This window comes from Trachurus japonicus, chromosome 3, assembly GCF_045865225.1.
Source record: "Trachurus japonicus isolate A0001 chromosome 3, Traja_1.0".
NCBI classification, from domain to species: domain Eukaryota; kingdom Metazoa; phylum Chordata; class Actinopteri; order Carangiformes; family Carangidae; genus Trachurus; species Trachurus japonicus.
In genome coordinates this window covers 4346987-4369766 of record NC_140909.1, presented here as the reverse complement: position 1 = coordinate 4369766, position 22780 = coordinate 4346987, and the positions used below count along the sequence as shown (strand labels likewise).

General features: G+C 44.6%; 1 protein-coding gene across 10 annotated transcripts in view; it reads right to left on the bottom strand.

Annotated features, from left to right (window-relative positions):
* baz2ba (bromodomain adjacent to zinc finger domain, 2Ba) overlaps positions 1-22780 on the bottom strand; it is a 114896-nt gene that overhangs the window by 78767 nt on the left and 13349 nt on the right. For 9 of the 10 annotated variants that reach the window (XM_085805517.1, XM_085805456.1, XM_085805536.1 and 6 more), the window contains exon 2: positions 17673-17710. The gene's annotated coding sequence lies outside the window, so the exon portion shown is untranslated. Of the gene's footprint in view, positions 1-17672; positions 17720-22780 lie in introns of all 10 variants that reach the window. The other variant, XM_085805465.1, reaches the window with a different exon arrangement.

Sequence of the window (22780 nt, the reverse complement as noted above, 5' to 3'; positions counted from 1 at the left end):
TAATAGTAGTAATAGTAATAACCTACATTTACTTTAATGGGGACAGTGCGCTGGATAAATGGATCGGAGGCACTGCCCCAAAAAACAAAAGAAAGAAAAAAAAAGAAAAGAAAAAAGGTTGAGAGCTACTGATCTGAAGGACGAGCAGCTAGGAGTCACTAGATGAGTTCATTATTAACCAGCCCATTAATAAACAATACAAGAAGCAAGCATGTGTCCTAAATACCATTTAAATAACAAGCCAGCGACTCCTGAGCCTTTGGGTTTGATTCCTGTCCAGAAGATTTTCTAAACTCGACTCGTAACACACTGAGACGTTCGACGACACGAAGCCTGGCGACGACGACGATGATGATGATGATGATGTATCTGCATTTATAAGACTAATAATAAAACACACTGGACACAAGTGAAATCTAACCCTGTAATGTGCATCAATAAATCCTGTTTTCTGTCACAGCGGAGGAGGAAAGAAAGAAAGAAAGGAAAAAAACTGCTGAAGTTCTGTTGTGTAAGTGGCCAAAACGCTCTGAGCTGCCAAACACTGAACTGGAGCAAAGTCACTTTCACTTGTTTCCAAATGTAAATAATAAATTAAAGCTAAATGCCAATTCAGCAAGCATCAAGAATAAAGAATGAATAAATAGGCCACGATTTATCAGCGTTACCAGCTCAGCACTGATCCATGCACAAGTTAAAATATTTGTAATCTGATAAAAAAAAGAAGGTGTGGATGTTCTTTCTTTCTTTCTTTTCTTTTCTTTCTTTTCTTTCTGTGTCTTTCATGTGACTTATGATTCAAAAACCTGGTCCCATACGATTCAGTGACCGCTGTCTGCAAAAAAAAGACTAAATCTGGTCTTTGTGTGTCTGGAAATAAAGAATATTTTCTGCAATAGACGATAAGAAACTTGTATTTTCTGCAGGTCACTCACAGAACAGAATAATAATAATAAAAAGAAAAGGTAATAAAATGAGCGGCGCCGTGATGGGAAACAGTTTCACGCTGCTGTTCTGCAGGTTTCACCTTTCCGCCGCTCGGCTCCATCCAGGACACTTTACAGCCCCCACTACCCCCCAGGGGCAAATGTAGAAGACCCGTTTTTAACAAAGAAACTCCAGCTGTGCCTTTAAAGGAGTTGGTCACAGCCATGATGGTCGACTCGGCTGCACAGAATATCCACAAAATACACTTCACTTCTGCTTTTTCTTCTTTCCTCCTGTCGGTGTCATGTTTCTGTTTCCTGTGTCGCCACAACTTCCTCTGTGTGATTTCATATTAAATTTTCTTTTTAAAAAGTCAAAATATTTGCCGCTCCTTTGTCAAACCTCAACGTCTGCAACCGCACACACACACACACACACACTCCTCCCTCCACAGGTGTGACCGGAAACACACACACACACACACACACCAGGGTTCCCACTCTTTTCTTATAGTAATTTCCAGGACTTTTCCAGCCTCATTCCTGCTTCTTTTCAACAGTTGAACCTCATTTTGTTAATTTAACCAGTTTGTTTCTATGTTTATTCCTCTCTCTTAAAGATGTGCAGACTGTGGCTCTTTAATTAAATCTATGATATCATCTCTTACAAGGTTCAAGAAGTTTTATTTCGCCATTTTGTGCACAGACAAGCAGCGGGTAACACTATTAGTCCCCGAGGAGTCAGACTGAGTTAAAAGAGTTTTTAAAAAGTTTTAGTTATTGTCAATCACACTATAACTGTCAATCACACAGAGGATCGAAATTACATTTCCCCAAACTCCAATGTGCGATTATTAACATTCAACACACATTTACCACACACATATAACAGAAAAACGAACACAGACATCAACGATATTTAAAAATAAGCACAGATATGCAGACAGACAGACAAGACAAGACAGGCCTATGATATTGTGATGTAATAATAAAGTGCAAAGTGCAGAAGCAGCAAAGACATACTGTACTGTATGTATGTATGTTATGTATATGTATGTATGTTTTAAAAGAATTATTAAAAGAAAATGCTTAGAAATCATGACAAATGTATCATAGAACAACATTTTTGTTTCGTGCTCTCATCAGCTTAAAGTTTTCTCGCTATAGGAACTTCTTTGGAAAAGAAATCAAACAGATAGATAGAGCTCTGCTAGCTGATTCTCTGAGTCTCCAGGACGACATTTAACTTTTTTTTTTTTTTCACACTTCCTCCCGACCGATCGCACACGGCTCAAACCACCGGCCCCTCGTCGTCTTCTGTCACCTGATGTTATTAAAGGAGGAGCTTCAAGGAAACGGGGCGAAGAAGAAGAAGAATAGCGGTGGTGGCGGCTTCACTTGGACTTATGCATGTGTGTGTCTTTCTGTGTGTGTGTCTTTCTGTGTGTGTGTCTTTCTGTGTGTGTGTGTGTGTGTGTGTGTGTGTGTGTCGGTGCCTGTCACGACGGGTAGATTCCTGGTGTGGTGAGGCTGAAACCGAAGCTGCCTGGGCCTGTTGTTGATAGCCGCGTCTCACCCACTCAGTGGCCCCAGAGGGAGCCAGGACCGAGAAGACACACACACACACACACACACACACACACACACAGACAGACACACACAGACACACACTGCTGCTGCTGCTCGGGGTCTGTCTGTTCACACACACACACACACACACACACATGAAACACAGGCTTGGATTACACACAGGGCTTTAGATATGACTCATCCTAAAGAGATGGGGGAGGAGGAGGAGGAGGAGGAGGAAGAAGGCCCTCTCTCTCTCTCTCTCTGTTGTTGTTTTACACACACACACACACACACACACACACACACACACACACATATACACATATACACACATATACACAAATACACAATACACAACTGCCCCGCAATGATAGCGACATCACAAGCTTTTGGAGAAGAGGACCTCGTCGGTTGCACACACACCTGCCAGAGACAGATGTTGGAATAAATCAGCGCGTGGTGGAGAAGAGGAGGAAGAGGAGGAGGAGGAAGAAGAAGCTGCTGTAACTGCACTAACTCACTACACAGTCTGCTAACTGGAGAGCAAACAGCTGCACGTGACAAACACACACACACACACACACACACCAGTCAGCCAGCCAGCGATGAAAAGTACAACAATAGCGTGCATGCACCTGACATGCATACAGAGGCCGGGAGGGAAGAGGGAGGGAAGAGGGAGAAGAGTAAGCAAGGGAACGTCTTGGTGGGAGGGAAGAGGGAGAGAAGAGGGAGGGAATGCTTTCCAGTTTCCGTCTCCGAGGCTCCACTCCTTTTTCTTTTTATTATTATTATGTTTTTTTATCCTGTTGTTTCCCAGCTCTGCTCTGTTGCCGTGTAACCTGCTCTCATCCTCTGGAGCAGAGGGCTCTCTCTCTCTGTCTCTGTCTCTCTCTTTCTCTCTCTCCCTCCCTCTCTCTCTCCCTCTTTCTCTCTCTCTGTCTCTGTCTCTTTCTCTCCCTCTCTCTCTCTCTTTCACTCTCAGTTGTTCTCTGGAAGGAGCTGAAATCCTCCAACGACGTATAAACAAGTCACAACAAGGCTGAAACGCGGTGTGGGCGGTTTGGAGAGGAAGCTCTTCTTTCCGCTGCTGCTGACTAGGTGGATTTCATGATTTCTTCTTCTTTTTCTTCTTCTTCTTTTTCTTTTTATTCATTTAAATCTAGCTCCACCGGGGTTAAGAAGAAGAAGGGGAAGAAGAAGAGGAGGAAGGGGAAGAAAAAGAAGAAAAATCAACACAAAACACACAAAGGACGAACTCTCCTTTCACGTGGATCATGCAGCCTATTGCACAATAATAATACACTTATTGTAGAAGCTATTTTCAGGGTGTGTGAGTCTGTGTGTGTGTGTGAGTCTCTCTCTGTGTGTGTGTGTGTGTGTGTGTGTGACCTCTGAAAGCACAAATCAGACGCCAACACACACATCATCATCATCATCATCATCCTACATCCTGTCAGTCAGTCACTTCCTGCTTCCAGAAACCATGTGTCATGAAAAAGAAAGAAACAAACTCTGCTGCTTTTGTCACATGTTTGTTTTTTAGTTGGTTTTTTTTTATCCTCTGTCATCTAACTGGCAGGATGGGCTCTGTATAAGTTGTGTGTGTGTGTGTGTGTGTCTGTGTGTGTGTGCACGGTATGCATGTGTGGCATGTGTGTTATTTGTGTCCTAAACAGACCGACACCCTTCACGCCTCGTGGCCCAGAAACAGGATAAAAGCTCCAGTTAACCACCAGCAGCTCGCTGATATTTTATCTCTAACTTCGCCGTCCTGGAATGTCAGCCCGCTGCGAAACTCCCAATATGTGACGACGTCCTGTCACACCACATAATGTGTGTGTGTGTGTGTGTGTGTGTGTGTGTGTGTGTGTGAGTCAATGTGTGTGTGTGTCAGTTAATGTGTGTGTGTGCCAACTCTGAAGAGAAGGCACAAGTGTGGGTGTTTTTTGCTTTTGTCTTTCCACATTACAAGGTGCAAGGGCGCGAGAGAGAGACAGAGAGAAAAGTGTTGAAACGCTGGAGAAATGATGAAGGAGAGGAGAGGAGAGGAAATGTCCAAACAGGGAAGAAAAACAACAAACAAACATCTCAATCTGCAACACAAACATGTCAACAAAAGAGTCCAGAGGTGATTTACTCTGTTTGATCCAGAAGAAAGTTTGTGTCTGACACTCAGTCGTGCCAAATAAAGCCCCGAGCCCCGTTCCCCGAGCCCCGAGCCCCGAGCCCCGTTCCCCGAGCCCCGAGCCCCGAGCCCCGAGCCCCGTTCCCCGAGCCCCGAGCCCCGAGCCCCGTTCCCCGAGCCCCGTTCCCCGAGCCCCTTGTGATGCCGATGAGTCTGTAACATCCGTGACTCAAGAGGTCAGGCACCCCCCCCCCCCCATCCAGGCCGAGCATTAGGGGTTAAGGGGATGAAACCAAGTGTGAAATGTGAGAAGACAAGCCAACATGGTTTCTCAGGCAACAAATAGAAAAGGCGACAAACATATCTGTGTGACTGCGAGGAACGTGAGGTATGTTGGGGATGGGGGGGGGGAAAGAAAGAACCAACAAACCAACGACTGTCACGTCATCCGTGATTCATACGCTGCTCTGAACTGGCTGAGTTTAGACATGTTAATCAGTAATAGCCTGTTGCACTTCAGACGGGAGGAGTGAGTGTGAGTGTGTGTGTGTGTGTGTGTGTGTGTGTGTGTGTGTGTGTGTGTGTGTGTGTGTGTGTGTGTGTGTGTTTCTCTCTGGCAAGTCCACAACACAACAACCGCTTGGACTTGAAGCCGGTTGAAGCGAGAGAAAGAGATAATCCATCTGGACTGTTTCCTTACAAAACATATGGAAAAATGCAGAAGCTTCTTTTTTTTTTTTTTTTCCTGTTTCCACCCACAACAGCTATTAATATCTCACACACACACACACACACACACTCAACGTTTGCTCATGTCCCACTAAGGACTGGAATTCCTGCTGAAACACAGTCGACTTCCAGACGACTGGAAAGGAAAAAAAAAACTGTTTGCACGCACTCGAACATACGAAGCAGAAGAAACAAATAAACCAAAATAAACCAAGAAGAACAGCTCCGGTATCATCAGGTCAACGTGCATCGTCTTGGTCTGAATGGATCAGAGTCATGACCTCAGAGACCTTAATGGATAATTACTTACTTTTTTTACAATCTGGACCTTATTTCTAGCATAAAATCCGATCATTTCCTCCCCCAGATAACTTTGGTGTCATTACAAGTCGTTCTGACGATCGTTCTGTCTACAGGGCAGCAGAATGCAGCCTCTAAATAACACATTATCTGCAGAGAAACTCCTTCATTTCACCAATATTTAGTTCTGATAGGCTAGTGCTATTCCCCTCTGAGTCCGGGGTTAGCTGTTATCAACATCCGGGGTCTGTAGGTTGACCTGCTGACCTCTCACCTGGATGATGTCATCAACATTAAACAACATTAAACATTACAATCAAAAGCAAGAAAAAAAGAATTAAAGAAAGCACTGGAGGGGGGAAAAGTCTGCTGAGTTTGCAGCATGAAATATTGATTTGTATTAAAACAATTAAGAGGATTTACAGTGCGCAAATCCAAGATTAAGATTTAAAGTTCTTTAAAAGAGCTCAACGCGAAAAGAGAAATGTTTTTAACCTGGATTTAAAAGTGTTTAGAGTTGGGGCTGGTAGTTTGTTGTTCCAGTTGTGTAAATGCTGCTTCACCATGTCTGGTCTGAACTCTGAGCTCCACTATCTGACCTGAGTCAGTCGATCCCAGAGCTCTACTGGGTTTAAACTTTATACTCTACTAACATGTCATTCATGTGTTCTGGACCTGAACCATTCAGTGGTTTGTAAACCAGTAGCAGAACTTTAAAATCTATTCTGTAGCTGACTGGGAGCCAATGTAAAGACTAATCTAAACTAAACACAACTCTGCCCACACCAGTACATCTTTCTCAGGATGAGGGGATAAATTAGCTCCATAAAATGCTTCTATATGAAAGAAAAATAGATATTTATACATAACAAACAACTGTTTTGTGTCGTAGTGCCGTAAAGCAGTCCATGTCGCTGATCTTGCAAGGTTTGGTTTTTGTCATTTAACCATCACAATCACTCCAACGCTCTTTAATTAAGGTACAAATCTTACATAATTCCTCTTTAACACTCACAACCCCGAGTGTCAGTGACATAGTGACTGTTCCTCTTCTAACCTCGTTGACTACAGCTGCACCAACGTAGATGAGAATATCACAAAGCGTGTGGATGTTAGAAAGGTTTTATTGGGGACAAACTGACTCTCCATCTGACCATTTGAAGTTGTCCTTTTAGTGGCGTTTAGTTAACTTGGGTTTGTCTTATTTTAGAAACATGAGAAGGAAAAATAAACCACAACAACAGCATTTTATGAAGCTGCTCATACAGGTATCTCACACACACACACACACACACATGGAGGTGACGTAATCTGAACCCTCGGACACACGACACGACGACTTTTATTCTGCTCGAGTCGTCTCAAACAAAAAGACGACGTATATAATAATAAAGCCTCGGAGAATAATTCACCGACTCCCGATATGAACGACGACGAGGAGCCTCTAAATAATCAGAGCGACTACCTGACAGGAATTGTCCGCGGCAGCCAAGGCTGTGTTGAAAATGACAGCGCTGTAAATTGTTTTAATTATAGCTGACACAGATAACAGCCTGTGGAAACATCAACCTTTTTTTTTTTTCTTTTTTCTTTCTTCCAAGTCTTCGTCTCTCTCTCTCTGTGTGCAAAAAGATCCAAAAAACACCATCGTACAACAGTATTCCCTGGAAAACGCAGTTGTTGTGTGTGTATGTGTGTGTGCAAAGTGTGTGTGTGAGGGGCGAGAGTGTGTGCGTGCGTGTGAATACAATATTCATTTTGCTGCAGGAGGACAATCTATGCATAACAATGAGAGGCGCTAATGAAATCAGCCATCAACCTGCGATACATACATATTAAAGCAGGACCTCAGAGTGTCATTCGCTTAGTGCATCATTTGTTCCCACTCGGTTTTTTCTCGCTGCCACCTGACCTTTAGAGTATGTGCCCCCCCCCTTTCTCTCTCTCTTCCTCCTTCACATACACACACACACAAATACACACAAACACACACACACACACACACTTCCCCATGCTAAAAATAGGACATGTACATGCAGCAGTGTGGCATTATGTTGTGTATTATAAACAGTAACGCTGTCATTTCAATCACTCCGGGATTGATTCGCGCAGGAGGGGACGACATGTTCCTTTTTAAATTTAGACAACGCGTGTTTATAATTGTGTGTTTGTGTGTAAGTTTTTTTTTGTTTGGAGATGTGACAATAAGACACACACACACACACACACTGCACCTTCACTATAACGTCATATCATCCCAGCTGCACATTACATGACCGATTCTTAATCGCCCAGAGGGGAAATGCTTGAAATATTCAGATCATAAATTGTCATCTATATAACAAATGTTTGCGTTCATTTTAATGCGTTTTTTGTTTTGTTTTGCTTTCTTTCTGACAGGCTAACATTTAAATTCCTATACTAATTCAATGTTAGGTTAGTTAAATGGACCAGTATCTGTGCATTTACCTTTATCTTTGCATTTAACACATCTGCCGATACGGTTCCCACATCATCTTTTTGGGAAAGTGACGGTATTTAGGAATCTTTACGACGAATTAATTGTGCCGTTTGATATCCCTAATTGTGTGTAAGTTTTTTTGGAGATGTGACAACAACAAGACACGCACACACACACACTCTCTGTCAGAGCTCTAGCTGCACCTTCACTATAATGTCATATCATCCCAGCTGCCAGGGAACCAGCGATGCCCCTCCCTTCCCCTCCGAGCATGCTTCACAGCTCTGGTCTCTCTGTCTTTCTCCCTCCCTCCCTCCTTCCCTCCTTCCCTCCCTCTAACCCCCACCCCCACCCCCCACGCCTGGCAGGGAAATGGATCCCTCCACCTGACAGTGGCCATTTTGAGCCTCCTCTTCTCCTCCCTTCTCTCCCTTCTCTTCTCTTCTCTTCTCTTCTCCTGCTTCCTGGTAAACAATGGGAGAGGGATAATTGATCAAACAGCCAGGGAACCCTCCGAGCAGGGGAAGGTCACCGCCCGCCGGCCCCGGCTTCACTCACTCAGGAGGGGGGGAGGGAGAGAGAGGGGGGGGAAGGGAGCGAGAGAGGGGGGGGGTGGGGGTTATGTGTGTCAATATGTGTGCGTGCATTTGTCACAGAGTGTGCATGTTTTAAGTGTGTGTATGTGTGTGACCAACTGTGCAAAAAAGAAGAAGGAAAAAAAACAGATAGAGACAGAGTGATGTGTGTGTATAAGTGTGTGTGTGAGTGAGTGAGTGGGGGGTTAGAGTGGGGGGGGGGGGTAGTGGAGGGTAGTGGGGGGGGGGGGTTGGTCTCTCTGATGCTCTTGAGCTGCCATTTTTCTTCCCTGACAAAGACTCCATCTGCCACAGAGCCATTTGCTGCCTCCCGAGTCGGCGGAGCATTCTGCACGCCACGTTCACCTTGATGTCACCTCTACACAGCTCACGCCTTGCTGACGCTGTACACACACACACACACACACTAACACACACTCACACACACTAACACACACATATACACACTGCAACACATTCTTTCCCCCTCTAGTATACACACAAACACACTCTGATTGTCTCCTATACTCGCAAACAAACACACACTTTCAGTTTCTGTCACATACTATCTTTGCTTGCACATAGACACATATTGAATGTGTATATGTGTGTATATATGTGTGTGTTTGTGCGTGTGTGTGTGTGTGTGTGTGTGTGCGTGTGTGTGTGTCTAGGCCCTCCCTTTCCCTCTGCATGGCTGATATCACTGTGCAACCATCAGCGCTGTGCATTGTGGGAGTGTCTGTTGGGGCAGGGAGACGCGACAGGGGCTGAGGGATTCACACGCCTCTGAAAGACAGCCAGAGGGAGGGAGGGAGAGGGAGGGAGGGAGGGAGGGAGGGAGGGAGAAAGAGAGAAAGAGAGAGAGATACGGATAGAGGAGGAGGAGGAGGAGGAGGAGGGGAGAGGGGAGGGGGGGCCGGTAACTGGAAATGAGAGATGGCATTTTAAAGAGGAAGCTGAATTTCACCTGCAATTACCGTAGCTCCGGGGCACATGGCTCGGTTAAGAGACATTTCATTCCAAAGCCGCGGCGGCGTACAGAGCTGCCGCGGCGCTGAGCCCTGAGAGGCGCATGAAGACGGAGAAGTAGAGGAAGAAGGAGAGGAAGAAGGAGAAGGAGGGAGAGAGAAAATAGAGCGGTGGTGGAAAAAAAAAACTCTCCTCTCTCTCTCTCTCTCGTCTCAGCCCAAGATGGCCCTCAGCAGATGCAGTGATGAAAGAGAGGAGGCAGCCGGGGATGTAACTGGTAAACGAAACCTAGCAAAGAAAAAAAGGCCAGAGAGACCAGCAGAGGAGAAGAGGAAGGAGAGGAGAGGAGAGGAAAGGAAAGGAAAGAGAAGGGAAGGAAGGGAAGGAAAGGAAAGGAAAGGAAAGAAGGAAGGAAAGGACAGGAAAGGAAACGAAAGATAAGGAAAGGAAGGAAGGAAAGGAAAGATAAGGAAAGACAGGAAGGAAAGGAAAGAAGAGGAGGGAAGGAAAAGAAAGGAAAGGAAAGGAAGGAAGGAAAGGAAAAGAAAGAAAAGGAAAGAGAAGGTAAGGAGGGAAGGAAAGGAAAGGAGAGGAAAGAAAAGGAGGGAAGGAAAAGAAAAGAGAGGAAAGAAAAGGAGGGAAAGGAACGAAATGGAACGAAACGAAAGGAAAGGAGGGAAGGAAAAGAAAGGAAAGGAAAAGAAGACAGATAAAGAGAAGAAAGAGAAGAAAGAAAGAAAGAAAGAAAGAAAGAAAGAAAGAAAGAAAGAAAGAAAGAAAGAAAGAAAGAAAGAAAGAAAGAAAGAAAGAAAGAAAGGTCTCAATGAACAGGCCTGAACTCGGCCATCTGCACAACAGACCAGACCAGACAGCTGAACTGGGCCTCAGAGAGCACACACACACACACACACACACACACATGCACACACACACACACACACACACCCATACACACACACACACACACACACACTGAACAAAGAGCAGAAATCAAATCCAGCCAACTCAGACTCTCGTGCTGCAGAAGTTGAGGACGGAGGAATGTCGGACGTGTTTAATGATTAATATCATTCTTCGTATTTGTTGTCGTCTCTTTCGGCGAAACCTCTCTCTCTCTCTCTCTCCCTCTCTCTTTCTCCTTCTCTCTCTCTCCCTCTCTTTTCTCTCCTTCTCTCCTTCTCCTTCTCTCTGTCTCTCCAAACGGAGCCAACATGGCCGCCCTCGGGCTGGATGTCCTGGCCAGTTTCACCCGACACTCTGCTGCTGCTGCTGCTGTTGTGTTTCTAGGAGAAGTGTGACTGCACAAATACAGTAATGAGCTCTCACTGGGAGCCGGTCGGGGTGTGTGTGTGTGTGTGTGTGTGTGTGTGTGTGTGTGTGTGTGTGTGTGTGTGTGTGTGTGTGTGTGTGTGTGTGTCCTCCTGGCACTGCTAATGGCTCCTCTGGACTGCAGCTGTATCCAGGTTACGACCCGGGCCCTGGGCCTCGGGACCCGGGACTCACACAAGGGGACAACACACACACACACACAGACACACAGACACACACACACACACACAACGTACAACACACACACACACACACACACACACACACAACCCAGCAACTGGAAGAAACAGAAGACAAGACTCTGTGTGTGTGTGTGGGTGTTTGAAGTAGAAAGAGAGAGAGAGAGAAGACCTGGGGGTCGAGGGGCCACGGCGAGGACAGAGAGAGAGAGCGAGGGATGAAGAGACGGAGGAAGAGGAGGAGGAGGAAGAAGAGGAGGAGGAAGAAGAGGAGGAGGAAGAGGAGGAAGAGGAGGAGGAAGAGATTGGGTTTGAGGCCGTAAACGCAGCAGATAGAGCCAATAAAGAACCAGAGAGAAGAGACTCTCATAGGCCGACAGCTGCTGCTGGGACACACACACACACACACACACACACACACACACACACACACACACACACACACACACACACATACATGTGTGTGTGTGTGTGTGTGTGGTCTGCTTAATTATCCCTATAAAAGAGTAACCCTGCAACGCTCACACACACACACACACACAGGATATACTAATGATAATAATAATGGCAGCTCGCTAATTGTGACTGGATTCATCGTCATAGCGACTCAATTTGTTAAAAATTAAAAACAAAAAAAGTTGATATATCCAGTAAAACCAGTGAGAACAAAAAACAAACAAACAGGTTGGGTCAAGGAAGGAAGGAAGGAAGGAAGGAAGGACGAAGGGGAAGATGTGAGGAGAGAAGGAAGGGAAAAGGGAAGGAAAGACAGAAGGAAGAAGGGAACAGATTGGGTCAACTGGGTCAAAAAGGAAGGAAGAAGAAAGGATGAAGAGAAGGAAGGAAGAAAGGAAGGGAGGGAAAAAGGATTGTGGGAAGGGAAAGATGGAGGGATGGAACAGATTTGTTTAAGGAAGGAAGAGGAAAGAAGGAAGGGGAAAGGGAACAGATCAGGTCAATTGGATCAAAAGAGGAAGGAAGAAGAAGTTAGGAAGGAGGAAGGAAGGAAGGGAGAAAGGATGGATGGAGGAAGGATGGAGGAAGGGAACAGGAGGGTTAAAAACCAAATTAACCAATAAACTGATCAACTTCTTATTTTTATTTGAACCACAACACAACCACCTTCCTTCCTTTCTTTCTTTCTTTCTTTCTTTCTTTTTCTTTTTTCATGAATGACCGAGCGGGAAAAAGACAGATAACGTCTTTACCTCTGTGTGTGTGTGTGTGTGTGTGTGTGTGTGTGTGTGTGTGTGTGTGTGTGTGTGTGTTGGTGGATAAGTGCAGTGATGGCAGAGCCTCCTCTTCCTCTCTAAACTAACAGTCAAATAGACATCAGGGCTCCAGAGTCCATGGGGCTCAGATATCACTCCTGTGTGTGTGTGTGTGTTTGTGTGTGTGTGTGTGTGTGTGTGTGTGTGTGTGTGTGTGTGTGTGTGTGTGTGTGTGTGTGTGTGTGTGTGTGTGTGTGTGTGTGTGTGTGTGTGGGGCTAAAAGGTTTGCGATGCACGAGGAGGAAGGGCCTAATGTTCCATAAATTACTGGCATCATGCAATTATATATTACATTATGACGCCCAAAACTCCTCAGCAGCACCGTGTGGCCAACATCTTCTTCCCTGTACCACAACAAACACACACACACACACACACACACACAAACACACACACACACACACACACACACACACATAGAAACACAGAGAGAGCTCCTGTTGTTGCCCTCTCTGGGAAATCTCACAGCTTGGGTTCTTTAGCTCCTGTTTTGTCTGGCCCCTCCATTCAAAATGGCCCCTCACCACCACCACATTATGGTCTGGGGGCAGTGTGTTGTGTGTGTGTGTGTGTGTGTGTGTGTGTGTGTGTGTGTGTGTGTGTGTGTGTGTGTGTGTGTGTGTGTGTGTGTGTGTGTTGTGTGTGTGTTGGGCTCCCCGGGTGAGTGAGTGATTCATGGCACACGGGTGTAAAAGAGCAGCCTGGCCCCGCGCTGCTGCAGCTCCTTCAAGGGGACGAGGGGAGCGCAGGCTGTCTGGCAGTGGGGGGGAATCACAGAGGAGGACCGAGCCCTGTTGAGACCATGTGGGCCTGAGGGGGGCAGGGGGGAGGGGGGTGGGGGGATGGGGGGGTTGGTTGGTTGGGGTTAGGGGGGGGTCTGTGTTTTCATGTGCATTTTAAAGAACGAGAGACTTGGATGCATTTTCATCACCTACGTCTGCTGCGTCTTCCTACACTTTGACACTGACTGGTTTGTAAACAGCACATGTGTGTGTGTGTGTATGACGTATAGTCGCAAAGTCACCAGAGTTCTCCAAAAAAAATTAGCTCGTTCGGAGTTGTTTTAGAGGTAAATTCATGCAAAACTGCTGATGCGCTTTCCGTCGGTGGTAGTTTTTCATCATCAGTCTCTGTATTTCCCTCTACAACAACTCTGTATTAAAGGTAACAAACCTACTGCTATGACTATAGGGATTATGGCAATGGGCCAGTTTGCCAAAATGTTGAACTATCCCTTTAAAAAGGTACCAAAATCCAAACCATTGGGAAAAAAAGAAGCTTTCAAACTGCAAAGAGTCTGAACCTTGGTTTAGTTTGGTCTCGAGTTGGAGCGTTTTGTCTCGTCTGAACTCTGTTCTTGTCCCAGTTTATATACTACAACAGGGAAAATCGAATATTTGACGGAAACACGTCCACCTGCTCAACACTAGGAGGCGATATGAGTCGTTTCGCAGGTTGACACGAAGCCGTTTCTGGTTTTAATTTTCCGTCGCCTAGTAAACAACGGGATAAATGACTGTACACGTTAGTTATAGTACAGATGATTTAAGAATCTGCAAAGGCCGATGAGAACGCTGTACGCTATTGGTGGAGCGACAACAACAGTCTTTTCTTCTATGCTACACTTTCTGAAGCCAATACTGATATGCATCGACTAGTTTTACATGCAGCCATTATTCCGAATGTTTCAGAAACCGGAATACCTGACTGACTGCATGTAAACGTAGTCATTGTCCAGTTTCAGTCCATAAATAAATGCAGAAGAAAATCAGTTTCCTGGTCGCAGCATCTGGATGTTTTAGTCCAGTCTGAGTCGCATGTGTATGCACTTCAGTTGTCCAGTTCTAGACGGATTAAGGCCATTTCCAAGTGTCATGTAAACGTACTGAGTGAAAGAGAGAAACATGGATGTATAAGTGTGTGTGTGAGTGTGTAAGTGAGTGTGTGAGTGTGTGTCTGTGTGTGTGAATCTATCCCGAGGACAATCTCGCTGCAGCTTTTTAACAATCTTTGCTCCGAGGCAAGTACAAAGTGCTAAATGTTTAGGGGTTATCTCTAACACTTCTAACCACCACCACCACCACCACCACCAACCCCCCCTCCCTCCCTCCTCCTCCCTGAATCTAACAGAGCAACCAGTTTAAAGGGCAGTGGGAAAAAAAGAAAAGAGAAAGAGAGAGAAAGAGACAACGAGCCTGTGAGAAACAAAGAAGGGGGCTCATGAATAAGAGCTGAAAAATGATAGTAGTTCCTGGGATTGATGAAACCCTATCAGGTTTTGTGACAGGCAGCGAGACACACAAATTCTTTCCCCTCAGGCTAGAAGGTGTAATTTCCCCTTCGACTGTCACCAGAGCCTGTAGCTCAGCCAGACTGATTCAAGGTAATTTGTAAATGTTCAACACCCATCTATCTATCTATCTATCTATCTATCTATCTATCTATCTATCTATCTATCTGTCTGTATGTATGTGTCTGTTCTTCGTCGTCTTCTTGTTGCAGATCAAGACACTCAGAATAGAAACACTGGCATGCTGCTCCGTTGTAACACGCGGTGGGATGCGGATGAAAATGCTGCTGGCCCCACAGGACACACACACACACACACACACACACACACACACACACACTACCACACACACACACACATACATAAAGAGCGGACTGCTGTGGGGCTGACGCAAGACTATCTCTGTCTCACGTGTCTCTCCCCTACGGCCGCCCGCTGCTCCTGACCTTCGAGATGTTTTTCTCTCTCCTTCTCCCTCTCTCCCTTTATTCCTCTCTATTTCACACTCACACACACACATGCACACACACAGATACACACAGATACACACACTCACTCCTCCCTGTTCTGCACACACACACACACACACACACACACACACACACGCACACACACACACACACACACCTCCCAGCCACTCAGTATTTTGTCATTAAAAGGCATTGCATTTCAAGCTTGGATCAAGCAGATGGGGCTGCGTAAGCATTGCTGCTCCTTCACACACACACACACACTAACACACTAAGACACACTAACACACACACACCTTGGCTTAAGTACAGATAGTCCACATGCATTACAGCACTCTCTGCTAAATACATGCACACAAACAGACACACACAGGCTGACGCACACACACGCAACATGCACAAGCTTCCTGGAACCAGAGAATCAGCCAACGCGGCTGTGGATGGATGGATGGATGGATGGATGGCTGCTTCATGTGGGTTACAGTGTGTGTGTGTGTGTCTGTGTGTGTGTGTTATATCTTAGCTGTGTAACACTGAGCTGCTCCACAACACAACAACAATAACAACAACACAACAACACAACAGCAGCAGCAGCAGACGACAACGGTTTGGTCCTGGTTAGTCATTCTTTCTTATACTAATGTATTTCTGACAGGATGGCTGGGACCGGTGCTTCGTGCCTTCTAGTGGCAAAACACTGACAGGAATATTCATAAAGTTCACCGGGTTCACACACACACACACACACACACAGACACACACACATACACACATGCACCACATACGTGTGCGTAATATAATTATATCTCGCTGCCATTAGACGGATTTCTCTGTCTTCCTTTCATTTTCTCTCACTCTCTCTCCCTCCCTCACTCAACATTTGCATATTCCTTTGGGTGTTTGAGTTGAGCAGCTCTTCTTTTTTCTTTTTTTTCTTTCCCTCCCCTTCCCCTTCTTTTTCTTCTCCTTCTCCCCTTCTCTTGTCTTCCAAGCAACAAATGTCAGCTAATTACACCGTAGCCGTTTGGACGAGCTCCATCTTTCCCTGTGCTGCGGCTCTGCTCCGCTTGTTCTCTACGGACGGACGCGGCTGCAGGAGGAAGGAGAAGTCAGGCCGAGCCAAGACAGACACCACCAGCCAGCCACAGCCAGCAGAGGAGTGTGTGTCTGTGTGGATGGGGGGGTGGGTGGGATGCACACACACACACACACACACACACACACACACACACACCCCATCTCACCCTTAGAAATTGATTCCCCAAGAGAGGACTCATCAATACTTATCACAAATGATACAAGCAGCTCGCACCAAGCTGCAGGGGGATATAATGCATCATTCACAGCCAGAGATGAAGCAGTAATGGTTAAAGCTGATAGAATCAGGTCTGGTTACACACACACACACACACACACACAAGGCTAAAGAAGAACCAGTCAAAGTATTTTCCCTGAGCTCTGCATTCACTAAAAGAAAAAAGAAAAAAAAACTCCTCATAAAAGATCCCATTTGATCTGGTGACACACTCACAGGCACAAGGCCACGGAGTCAGGCAGGAGAGAAAAGTGCAAGTCATTGTCTGCGTGGGGAACAACAAACTGCCACCTTGGTGTGTGTGTGTGTGTGTGTGTGTGTGTGTGTGTGTGTGTGTCTGTGTGTGTGTGTGTGTGTGAGTGTGTGAGTGTGAAGTGAAGCCTTGAGGACGCAGCCGCGCCCCTGAGTACAGCTCAGCTCTCACACAGAAAATAGAAAGAGAAAGAAACGAAAGAAAGACAGAGAGGGAGAGAGAATGGGACGGAAAAAGACGCTCCACACACACAAATATATAAAGATATATAGACACATATATGTATGTATATATATATATATATATGTATATATATATATATACAAAAACGCACAACCCAAAACAACCCAGGAGCTCAGTTAACAACCATTTACATTGGCCGCTGGCTGTGAGCAGATAGCGAGACTCAAAAAGGATGTTTATTAGGCGCGTATGTTTCAGACAAATATTCTGATTAGAATGGGAGAAATCTAATTAATTGCTTGATTCACTGAATGAACCCCCGAATTTGTAATGTAATCATAACAACTGCTTTTCAAGGGGGCTCTTGTTAAATTTAATTGGGGGAAAGAGAGAAATAGAGAGAAAGAGAGAGAGGGAGAAAGAAAAGAAAAGAAAAGAAAGAATGAAAAAAAAAAAACATCCTCTTTCACTGAATGAATGAAAATCAAATTAGGCCTGAAACTGGAGGAGTCTGCAAGTTTGTTCTGGCGTGGCGTTAAAAGAAGAAGGAGAAGGGAAAAAAACAACAACAAAAAAGCAGAAGCGTGTGACAATATATATTTTCTAAAGTCACACATCGACTATTCTGTAACACACACACACACACACACACACACACACACACACACACACACAAAACAACCATACAACACAGATGAGAAGTGAATCTGGATACTCACTGACTGTTACAGATGTCTTCAGCTCTTTGACATCACTGCTGTAACACCTGGAGAGAAAAGCAGAAACAAAACACCGTGAGTGTGGTGAGAAGAATAAAAACCTGTTTCCATGTGTCGATTACAATATAATATAATATAATATAATATAATATAATATAATATAATATAATATAAACCGTAATTTCTGGACTATAAGCCGCTACTTTTTTCACACGCTTACTGTGCATTTACACCAAAAGCGTCCAAAGCGTCACCAGAGGAGAAGTTGAGCCAGGTTTAACTTTAGGGTAATTAGCTATGACGCGGTTCAGCAGCTTTTTTTTCTCTTTTTTTTGTCCTTTAGCTCCCCAGTGACCAGCGTGACTGAACTTTGACCTTGCGAAAGCCAAAGCGGCTGAAAATATTTGCCGTTTTGGGAGCTGTCTTGTCTGAAGCTAAGTAACCCTCGAGCGTTTTTGGCGCTTTGGAAGCTTTTGGTGTGAACGCACAGTTAGGTTATACAACGATGTGGCTAATTTATAGATTTTTACTGGCTAACGGCCTCCGGGGGGCGCTCTAACAGGAAGCACAAAAGTGAGACAGACATTATGCGCCAAAGAAGACACTAGCAAGACACAAACGCGCTCCGTAACCCGTAATCTTCTGTTTATGACGGTTAAGACGACACAAACACACACGTCATAACATCGTATATGTTATGTAACGTTATCCACCGCTCCATTTATTAATTTTTCACACCGGCTTCGTTGTAAACAGATGCACATGGGCGAGAGGAGCGGAACCACAACAGACCGTCACATCCCTACTGTCTTTCTGTGTAAATATCTCATGTTACAACATGAAAACCTGACGCTTATATTCAAGTAGTGCGACCTATCCACCTTTTTACGAACGTCAAAAACGTAGCCGGTTTTGCCGGTTTTGCTCTTGCGGTGAAATTTTATGGATGGATGCATGGATCATCACAGCAGCTTTTAACAATAGATATCACACAAACTGACATTTGTGTTAAAAGCCAGCGTTACAGTAATAGATCCATGCATTTACCGCAACTATGACAATGACTGAAAACCATGGAAACGGAAACGTACAATTCCACCAGCTTCGGTTTTGACCATAGATGATGTTCGGAAACTTGTGGATATATGTAGCTACAAAATGTATTTTCTTTTAAAATGTAGGTGGTGCGGTTTATGTTCAGGTGCGCTCAATAGTCCGGAAAAAAAAAAAAAATTATATAAAGTGTTATATCTGTGATTATGCTGAAAGTTCCTTTCTTTGGGATGAAACCTGGATATCAAAGTTACAGTTACAGCTTTGTGGTTTTCAGGCACATCCGACCGACACACACACACACACACACACACACACACACACACACACACAGTGACGTCTGAAACACAGCTGTAGCTACACACACACACACACACTGAGTCTCTCTCTCTCCCTGAGCTCTTTCTTGTAAAACCTGTTTGTTAGAAATGGATCTAGACACTGGAGCTTTTGAGTGTGAGGATATTTTTCCCCAAACACAAGACGGTTCTTGCAGAGAACCAAGCCTCGCCGGCGTTCTCACGCCCAGCGCTCAGGCTTTGTCTGTGAAGGCTCCCGTGCTCTGACACAGCGCCCCAGCCCTAATCTGAGCAGCTCACCATAACAAGACGCCACCCTGCAACTAACTCTGAGCAACACAAAGCAGATTTTTTTTTTTTAACAGCTTTATAATATGCATGCATGCACTTTTCTTTTTCCCCTTACACAAACTTCTCACACATACAGTTTGTTTTCCAGACACAGCGACACATATAATAAAGTGTTACAGTGCAATCTAACAGGGTTTTGTTGACAGTAAACACGTCCATCTGGCCTGCTGGAAGCTGAATCTGCTCACATGTGGTCAGTTATTACTAAGACGGTGACATATTTCTGTCTTTTTTCAATGTTTTTTGGACCAAGTCGAGCGTTTTCACACCTGAAGTCCTGAAACCAGCTGCCTCCATCTGATCCGGTTGGTTCTGGCTTCACACCACAGAACTGTTTCTGACATATTGACGTCCTGTCCTCATTAGTTATGTCTTCTGCGTCTCCCTACACTTTTACACTGATTGGTTTGTAAACAGGCGGCGCGTGACGTAGTCATAAAGTCACCAAAGCTCTGCTCAGATATCAGCTCGTTAGCCAAGTGGTGATCATCGATGATTCTCCTGTTATTACATCACAGCTCCACACTAACTTTGTATACGCAAACTTACAATTTTAGGAGCGCAAGCGGAAAATTTAGGGGCACACACACTAATTATTCACATTTCCTTTTCATTCTTCCACCTTTTAATGACAGATTCCAGATTCTCTGAGTCGCCATTTCCATGTTTCACCACCGTTGAACAAAAAAACAGCAAATTTACCGATTGCACATGCGCAAGTAGATGACAAATTTAAATGCAATGCCTCCATTTAGGGGCCGAGTGGAGCCCTGGACGTCGCTACCAGCAGCAGCAACACCATCAGGCCCAATATGGAGCCTATAGGACGAATCTCCTTGTTGTTTACAACTACTTCCTGGTAGAAAACCAGCATGAGAACAATAGTGACGGACGAGAGTTTTGCTATAAATATCTCATTTTTCATGTCACTATATCACCGTTTAGACTAATCTAATGTTTGTAAAGTTTATAAAACCAATGATTGGTCAAACATTACTATTTATGTGTGCACATTTTTGTAATTAGTCATAGTTATCAGAGATTAGCCGGGCTAACGGTTAGCTACCTGTTTAACTTTAATAACTCAGTGACTCAATAAACGCTCCATGAAAAAATATCTTCTCCAGCGGATATCTGAGTTCCAACATGACTGAGCTAACTGGAGTAGTTTCATGTCGTGTCCCACAACGGGAGGGTTTTAACAGCTGACGTCCTGCTGTTAGCTTAGCTACCGCCGTTAGCTTAGCTACCGCCATTAGCTTAGCTACCGTTAGCTGTCCCTGTCAGCTGAGCCACTGATGCTTTCTAGACACTGTGATTCCCCCAAACTGAATAAATACAACACATAGCAACACAAAACACACACACAGAAATAGTAATGTTTCTTCAATCATTTCAGATTTGTCTAAACGGTGATAGGACGTGAAAAATATGATATATAGCTAAACTCTCGTTCGTTACTATTAATCTCATTCAAATTACAGCTGGTTTTCTACCAGGAAGTAGAATGTAAACAACAAGGAGATTCGGTCTATAGGTCGGATTCGGATGAACGTCCTCGTCACGCGGAGGCTTTATCGACGCCGACCGGAAAGGAAGAAGATGACTGTGAGCTCTGACACGAGCTCGCATGTCGTCATCGGACCGCATTTGTATCAGACATCTTCATCTTTACTATTTCTTCTTTGTGTGTTGGTTAACCACTGCAACTTCCTGTTAAAGGAACAAAAGTCTGAACCATTGAAAATAAAAAAAGCTTTCACACTGCAAAGAGGTGGTTTAGTTTGGTCTCTCTCCTCTGTGTCTCTAACCCTCCTCTCCTCCATGTGCATTTGTTTCCAACTAAGAAGCCGGTGAGAAATCACTCCATGGAGCGGTGGATAAGGTTATTTATCATCTACCATGTTACCATGTTACATCTTAAAAGGTTGGTTCTCAGCCAAGAGACGCTATAGGTGGAAGGCAGAGAGCCTCCATTCTCCCTGGAACTAGTTACAAGTCATTGATTTAACCAGCAACATTACTCTGAAGCTCTTTAATTAAGGTACAAATGGAGCATTGTTAAGGTAAAAATCCTCTTTAATCCGGGGTTTTCACACCTGTAAATTTGGTTTGGATCAAACATTACGAGGTCGGTGTGAAAGCCTGCTTAGATTAAGGCCCAATAAGTCTGACTCTGCTGTCATTGTCACTGCAGAGTTTAGTAATTCCTGTAAATGTCACATGTTGGACTGACATGCCATGATTAGGAGCCATGATTAAAGTAAAAAAAATGGGTGCGTTACACTTCATGAGCCTAAGTGGTTTTGTCTTTCCAGATAACCTCCAGTCATGTCAGAGTCTGTGGCACATAATGCAACACACATCTGTCATTACGGCTCAATTCATCAGCACAGAAACCACCTCCACTGACTGTGTTGATAATAACCAGGATGATCGAAGTGCAAACGGTTCCCTTCATTATCTACACTTACACACATTTACACACACACACACACACAGAGGCGCAGGAAGGCAGACACACAAATACTTTGATAACTCATCGCAGTGATAATGATAACAGAGAGCCAGGTAGGCTGAATTCATCTTCAGCTTTTTCATAAAGGCTTATTAGTGGATGATTAAAGGATCTCTGCTCATAGGGCTTCAGCACAGAAAATGATTTGCCAGCCACGAGGCAGGTGAATTACACTGGATAAGAAAAGCCAGTGCTGTCTGCCATCATTTGCCTGACTGAGAATCTGCCTGTTAGTCTATTAACCTCATTTTATTCTAAGATCTTACCGGTTTTACATCAACGGCAGATGGATAAAATATCACACGCACACACACACGCATATATATATATAAAAAAAGACAGAAACACTCCAGTTTGAGGCTGCATGCCCCTAAGCAAAGACTTCCTGTTGTTGCACACGTTTATAATATCATTTTTAATTATTTAGATATATTTTATTTGGAGGAGGAGGAGGAGGGTTTGGTAGTGGTAGTGAAAGAAACACAAAACTGTACTAATGAGCGTCTGAAACACTGATTTTACTAATTGTGCACACAGAGCGAACGACCTGTTAGCGACAGTGGTGAAGCGATAATAAGTCGGCATGTGTGGAAACAACACGGCGCGTTGGACCAAAACATCGCACAACCTGTGAACTCGTGACAACACGGTATATAAAAGAGAGAGAGAAGATGGAGTAAATTATCATTTAAAGGGATAGTTCAACATTTTGGCAAACTGGCCCATTGCCATAACCCCTATAGTCATAGCAGTAGGTTCGTTACCTTTAATTGTCGGTGCAAGCTGTTTTTAGAACGGCGGAGCAGAGCCGTGAGCTGCTCAGAGCTACGCTACGGAGGCTCATTATGGGATTTCTTGGTTTCCCTCATCAAACTCATCAAATACAC